Source organism: Scylla paramamosain, chromosome 15, assembly GCF_035594125.1.
Source record: "Scylla paramamosain isolate STU-SP2022 chromosome 15, ASM3559412v1, whole genome shotgun sequence".
Taxonomy (NCBI): Eukaryota; Metazoa; Arthropoda; class Malacostraca; order Decapoda; family Portunidae; genus Scylla; species Scylla paramamosain.
The window spans coordinates 10,018,512-10,026,011 of record NC_087165.1 but is presented as its reverse complement, the minus strand read 5'-3'; the positions used below and the strand labels follow the sequence as shown (position 1 = coordinate 10,026,011).

Below are 7,500 nucleotides of genomic sequence, written 5' to 3'. Positions count from 1 at the left end.
GGACTGGCATCTTCAGGGGGCTTTTTATTTTTTTTCCCTATCTTTTTGTTGCCTTTGGCCAGAAACCTCTCTTACATAAAATATATGCATACTTATAAATTACAGGTCCTTGCGAGTCTAGGAGTATACGAGAAATCTACACTGAGATAGAAAAACAACTTAAAATATATAGACGTTACAACAAGGGTGACGTTGGCGAAATCCTCAGGATCAGTATTCAGGATAGGACAAGAAATAATGGCTTTAAGTTTGATAAAGTTAGATTTTTCTTTAAGTATAGGAAGGAATTGGTTTTCAGACGGATTGGAAAATAAATGGAACAGACACAGAAATCAAGTTGCAATAAAGTCGAGTCATAAGAGAGCTTTAAAAAGATTAGACGGATTAATGGATGACGATTGTAGGTAGAAACAGGCAGGCATGTTTCATACATGGACTGCCACATGTAGACTGCCACATGTAGGCCTGACGGGTTCTTGCAGCTTCTTCCCTTATTTCCTTATCTTCATAAAAATAAAAGGGCAAACACACCTAATTACAACTTCTCGTATGATTCCTGCGGCTGAGAAGACGACGAGATTTGTGGCAGTGAGATAAAGTTCCTAAAATAGTGCACACCTGAAGGGTTCTTGCTGCTTTCCTTGTTTCCTTATATTCTTACAAAAATAAAAAAAAAAAGGCAAAACAAATCTAACTAATTATAACTTTCCGTATGACTCCCGCGGCTGAGATGATGAGATCCGAGGCTCCGTAATCTGTCTCCTGGTGGGGCGAAATTCCTGGCGAGGTTGAAGACTCCCAGTTACTCGATGTTCTCTAAAAGCTGCACGGGTTTCTGCATCATGTTCTTCAAATACAGTGTGATGTGCCTTCCTCAGATATTGTTTGGGGAAATGAGAGAGAAGGAGAGAGAGAAAGGGAGAGAGAAATATGTATACACCCCTCTCTCTCTCTCTCTCTCTCTCTCTCTCTCTCTCTCTCTCTCTCTCTCTCTCTCTCTCTCTCTCTCTCTCTCTCTCTCTCTCTCTCTCTCTCTCTCTCTTTCTCTCTCTCTGTCTCTGTCTCTCTCTCACACACATACACACACACACACACACAGGTAGCCTCCCACAGTGCGGGTCTTCATAACATGGGATTACCTGGCCCACCCGATGCCTTCATTAATACACGTGGAGTCAGTTTGCTACCGATGTGCCCCCACCAACCCTCCATCCCTCCCTTCCTCCCTCCTTGATCTTCTCTTGTTGTATTATTATTATTAGTAGTAGTAGTAGTAGTAGTAGTGTTGTTGTTGTTGTTAATTGACAAAGTTTAAGGCCAAAGAACTATACTAGCTGACTTATAATGGAAACTTCTGTCATTAACTTTTTTTTAGGGGCGAGGAAATTTAATGGATTTTCCCCAGCCTCCTTGACGCGTGGAAAATAAGTATATAAGTGAAGGAATACAAGTAGGAGATAAATCATATATATAAAACGTAATGTATCTTCCGAAGACTTCCAACAAAACTCTTACCTTTTTCTAGCAGTTTTTGTTATAAAGGCTTAATAAGTAAACTGGCTGACTTTTTGGAAACTCCTATGACTTAACTTTTTGGACGGACAAAGATGTATTGGATTTTTTTTTCCAGCTCCCTCTTTGACATGTAGAAAAAAATAATAAACAAATACAAACAAGAAATAGATTAATTAACAAAACGTTATTTATCTTCCTATAACTTCTAACAGAACTACTATCTTTTCTTCATTTCTTCTGCTTGGTGTTCTTTCCTTCCTCGTCGGTGAGGTCTTATATCCAGTGAGTTCCTTCATTAAATCTGCCGAGGACTGCAATGCCGATCTTTATGACCAAGTGTGCGAATAGCGGCGAGCCAGCGTCTGATGACTCGACTCTGCTGCCCCATGATAAACCCTCACTTGTATTTATTTTTCCACGAATTGTGTTTGTTTGCATCTCTCTCTCTCTCTCTCTCTCTCTCTCTCTCTCTCTCTCTCTCTCTCTCTCTCTCTCAGGTCAGACGTCGAAGAAAATAGCATAATTCATCTTTTTCTTTCCATTAAGCTAGTAAAAGAAAGAAAAACGATCAGGAAAACTGGAAGAAAAAGACAAATGCACAACGCCGTGTTTCACCAGTGGCCAGCTTCCCTTCCCTTCCCTTCCCTGCGGTGCTGATGATTTACGACTGAAATCTTGATGTATATATCACCTAGCGGACAGATTGATGTGGTTATACTGGTTTCCCCCTTTTTTTTTTCTTTTTTTCTTTTCCGGTTTCTCCTCGCGACATATGGCTTTGTTTGTTTGTGTTATCAGGCTTTATTTCTCTCTCATTCTTTGTTCTTGTTTTCTTTGCTCTTTTATTATTTTTTTTTTCTCTCCGATTTCTCCTTCGGTTTGTTTGAGTGATATGTTTTTATTTCTGTTATTCTTTGTTACTGTTGATCTTGTTCCTATTTTCTTCTTTTGATTTTGTTTCTTCTGCTTCTCGCGGCATATGGCTCGGTTCGTTTGGGTTATTTTCCTTTCTTGTTCTTTGTTCTAGTTCTTGCTTTTTATTAGTTTAGTCTGCTTCCTAAGTCTCCGATGTTCTCTTTTTCGTCCCCTCGTGGCATGTCAAGCATCGTTCTTTCCTCTGGACGCTATGAGGTTTTCGATCCGAGAACTTTGCAACATGTCAGGTTTTCAATACACGTGTTTGACTTACATAATACACTGATTATGAATACCTCTCTCCTAGTGAAGCTGGGATGCGAGTTTTCACATCAGCGTTTTGCTTAAACTATGAGCATTCATAAGACGAAGGGAAGTTGCAAGAAGCCATCAGGCCTACACGTGGCAGTCCTTGCATGAAACGTACCTACCTGTTTTCCACCTTACGAAAACCTCATTTATCTCTTCGCTATTCTCCGTTTAGTTTTCTTTATATCATCGTGTCTTCCACTCACTTTTTTTTCCTGACCAAAAACCTTTTACTTTCCTCTCTAAGAATCCGTTACAGATACAATATGACGGGGAAAAATACACAAGGAAAAGATCTTTACTATACATCTGCAAAAAAATTCACAAGAGAAACAGACGGAAGGAGAAATCTCGGCTTATATATGTAGCGCTATTAGCATCAGAGTAATATCATAACTGAACAAGAGCAAAAAAAAAAAAAAAAAAAAAAAAAAAAAACAGGCTTCTCTCTCTGCCCACTTCTCCCTTCGGTACCAGCCCCTCTGTTCCTCTCCCTCCAATGAAAACGGCTTCATTCCCAAAGAACTGCTAGTCTCTATATTACCTTACACACACCGTTCAGCAAATGACTTTTCCAGTACCTTTCCTTCCCCGCTCTCCCCTCTCTCCTTCCTTCCTTCCTTCCGTCTCGTTGCCTCGCGCCCGCCAACCACCACAACAATCTCATCGCGTAATCCCCTCGCTCTAAATAGGATTGCTCAAGGGCCGCGGATTTGAGCTGGGGAGGCAGTTTATAATCCTATGTTGATTACTCCCACCTCACCTGAGATTATGGCCAGCACGTGTCGCGTAATGAGGTGTGAGGAAGGGAAGGACGCAGGGGAGAGGACAGGAAGAGAGGGAATGGGAGGGATGGGAATGAGAAGGAAGCAGGGGAAAAGGGGAGGAAGGAAAGGGAATGGGAATGGAAGAGGGGAGGGAGAAAAAGGAAAAAAAAAAATGACTGGAAATGAAGAGTGATATGAATGAGAGACAAAAGAGAGAAGGAGAAAATAGGAGAGGGTATGGAGGGGTAAATAAAGGAGGAAGAGTAGAGAATGGAAGAGTAAATGAAGAGGAGAGAGGGAAAAAGGAAAAAAAGTGACTAGAAATGAAGAATGATATAATTAAAAGACAGAAGAGGGAATAAGAAAAATGAAGAGTGTGGGAAAAGATGTAAATAATACGTGAATATGAGGAAAGGAGGAGGAAAGAAGAGAACAACAACAACAACAACAACAACAACAACAACAACAACAACAACAACAACAACAACAATAGTAGAAGAAAATGCAAAAGAAGGAAAAGGAAGCAGAATAATTCAAATCCACGTTTGCAAATTATATTAAGTTTGTCTGTCTGTATGTTTGTCTCAGCCAGATCTGTCTTTCCCTCCCTGTTCTTGCCTGTCCTTTTGTCTATTCTTCATGTATATATATATTTTTTTCTATTTGTCTGTCTGCTCTTCTGTATGCAGCTATGTGTGTATGTATGAATGCATGTGTGTGCGTATGTGTGTGTGTGTGTGTGTTTGTGTGTGTGTGTGTATTTAAGCATGTATGTATGCATATATGTGTTTATCTTTTATATATGACTATCTAAGCATCTCTCTCTCTCTCTCTCTCTCTCTCTCTCTCTCTCTCTCTCTCTCTCTCTCTCTCTCTCTCTCTCTCTCTCTCTCTCTCTCACCACCACCTATAAAATGACCAATATTAAGCTTCATTACTTTTTTTTGCGGGTGCTACCTTCCCTCCCTCCTTCCCTACCTCCTTCCTTTTTCCCCCCTCCCCATACCCCAAGGAGGGACCACCAGGGAAGGACGCGTCGTGGCGGTCCAACATTACCATAAAATAAGACATCGTTTTAGGAGGCTGAGACACGACCACCACCACCATAAACGACTCCACCACACTCCCTTCCCTTACATCTGTGCTCCTCTATACTCGTACAGCCCATACACTACACTACTGCTCCTCTCTCTACATTGACTTTTTTTTTTTTTTTTGTGTCTTTATCGGATTTTTATTTTAACTCTCTCTCTCTCTCTCTCTCTCTCTCTCTCTCTCTCTCTCTCTCTCTCTCTCTCTCTCTCTCTCTCTCTCTCTCTCTCTCTCTCTCTCTCTTATAGTTTGTCTTCCTAATATCTTCTTGTAATTGAATTTTCTTTCCTTTGTCTCCATATTTTTTTTTCCTATTGTCTCTTCCTTCTCTTCCTCCTCGTCCTGCTCCTGCCTCCTCGTGTATGTCCCCCTCCTCCTCCCTCCTCCTCCTCCTCCTCCTCCTCCTCCTCCTCCTTCTCTTTAATCGCCCGTTGCCAGTTCCTTCCCATTGACTTTTCCCCAACATCCTCCGGCCGTCAGCTTCCCTCCGCCCGCCCTTCCCTCAAGCCGCTCTTATCACCACCGCTGCCTCGTCTCCCCTCCACTCTCGCTGTGCTTTCTTGCTGTTGTCTGTTGGCTGGCTGAGAGGGAGGGAGGTGGTCAGGTCTTGCTCTCATGGTAGCTTAAGATTCTTTCTATCATTGTGTTGTTTCATATGTAAAGGATACGAATAAGGGGTATATGAGGCAACAAGAATAACAATAACAACGATGATGACAACAATGACAACAATAGCACCACCAAGACCAGCATCAACAAAAATAAATTAAAATTAAAATTGTTTAATCATAGAAAAATGTACAGTAGTGCCTTCATTAAAATAGGCTTATATAAAACAGACTTAAAATTAAATAGTAAAAGATAAAAATCTAAATAAAATGCAGTCACTTAGAATTATAAGCGAGAAAAATCAACAACTTCAGAATAACAACAACAACGTCAATACCAATAACCAACCACCTAATTGCTACTCCTTCAAAACGTTTGCTACATTAACAAGGAAATTTATAATTCGCTTTCACGTGCGAACACAAGACGAGTCAGTGTGTTTAACGTTTTCTATCTTTACTTATCCTGAATGTTACTCTTTTCCACACCAAATAATATGTACTCTCTCTCTCTCTCTCTCTCTCTCTCTCTCTCTCTCTCTCTCTCTCTCTCTCTCTCTCTCTCTCTCTCTCTCTCTCTCTCTTGACACTCTTCATCTTTGCTGTCCAATATTTAAGACTTTAGATCAGTTTCTTTAGCTTATCGTAAACAACCTGGTAAGGACCAACGTATGTGCTGCTGCTGTCACTGTTCTTTGTTCTTTCTTTGTGTTCTATTGTGTTATTTTCACACTGCCACCTGTTCGCTTAAAAATATATTGCAAGGATACCTGGGTTCTCTCTCTCTCTCTCTCTCTCTCTCTCTCTCTCTCTCTCTCTCTCTCTCTCTCTCTCTCTCTCTCTCTCTCTCACTGTTCACGGGCGAGATTTATTTTTCCATAAACCCTCAGAAGCGCGGCCGTAAATGCTCAGTTTCCAAATTATAAGGTAGTAAACCCGCCCTTATTCCCCCCGCGCCCCCGCCCGGCCAGCCGCGGGAGGCCCGTGTTTATGCTGTACCGACTGTCACTTGTTCCGTTTGTTGGTGCGTTTATAGGCGAGTCCTGGACTCTATAGTGGGCGGAGGAGGGAAGGCGTATAGGGTACATTATGATAAGAATAGAGAGAGAGAGAGAGAGAGAGAGAGAGAGAGAGAGAGAGGAGAGAGAGAGAGAGAGAGAGAGAGAGAGAGAGAGAGAGAGAGAGAGGAGAGAGAGAGAGAGAGAGAGAGAGAGAGAGATTCAGGTGATACGATTTTATAGCGGCATAAATACAATAAAACTAAAAGCATTCTTTTTACTGGTATGTAAATTCGCTATTTAATATCTTCTAGTTACTGTTCTCGGTTAATTTACTGTGCTTCTATTTTCCCCTCTTCTCATGTTTGCCAGATTTCATCATGTTTCATCAATCATGCATTCCTGTACGATATATTTTCCAGTAGCTTTGTTTTATTCTTTTAATTAGCAAAGTATTTTCAGGCAGTTGGGATTCACCGTAGCAATATTTCATCTACTCATCTTTGTCCCACAAATTTTCATGAACTTGGACCTCTTCCTTTTTGATTAACGTAACATTTTAAACACTCAAAACTAGCTTCAACAATTGTGATTCCTATCTGTTTATTATTTACTTTATTTATTTTCTTTATTTCTTAACTTCTTGTCAACCAACAAAACATTTTAGGCAGCAAAGACTCATACAGCAATATTCCGTAACTACTTATCACATTTTTTACACCATTAAGTGTATTTCTAACTGGGGTTTCATGGCACCTCTAAATCTCGTAAACTGTCTCTTCTTTTAGTGCTGTTTAACTTTCCTTTATGGGAGAGACAATTAGCGGGCCTTTTTTCCCTGAATTTCTGTTTGCTTTTGGATCTTCAGCCTTTTACTGCTGTGGGGATCTTTTGTCAAAATTCAGACTATAGCAATGAATCATTTGTATTGATATAAAGAAAGATGAAGAATATGACGTTAATTTCATCATTGCTAAGCTACATACTTACGTATTTTAAGTGACTGTGGTACAAAAAACTATTAATTTTAAAGTTCTTTATGATCATGGGAAAGATTAACTAGCAGTGAAAGGGTTAAGAATAAAAAAAAACATACTTTTAGGTTTCAACGTGATAAAGTATACATTAGTTTCTCTTGGGGTGTGTGAGGAAGCTGTTGTGGAGCCGCTGAGATAGAGAAAAGCTGAAGGGCGGGAGAGGCAATGTACACACTGACTTTAAGATCTCAATGTGATAAACTGTACATGAGCTTCTCTTTGGATGTGGGAGGAAACGTAATGGATCTGGTCACTGAGG

The 7,500-nt window shown here is 40.4% G+C and overlaps 1 protein-coding gene across 1 annotated transcript in view; it reads left to right on the top strand.

Moving 5' to 3' along the window:
• Positions 1-7,500, top strand: part of LOC135107403 (transcription cofactor vestigial-like protein 2) — a 44,691-nt gene that overhangs the window by 13,206 nt on the left and 23,985 nt on the right. The window lies entirely within an intron of this gene.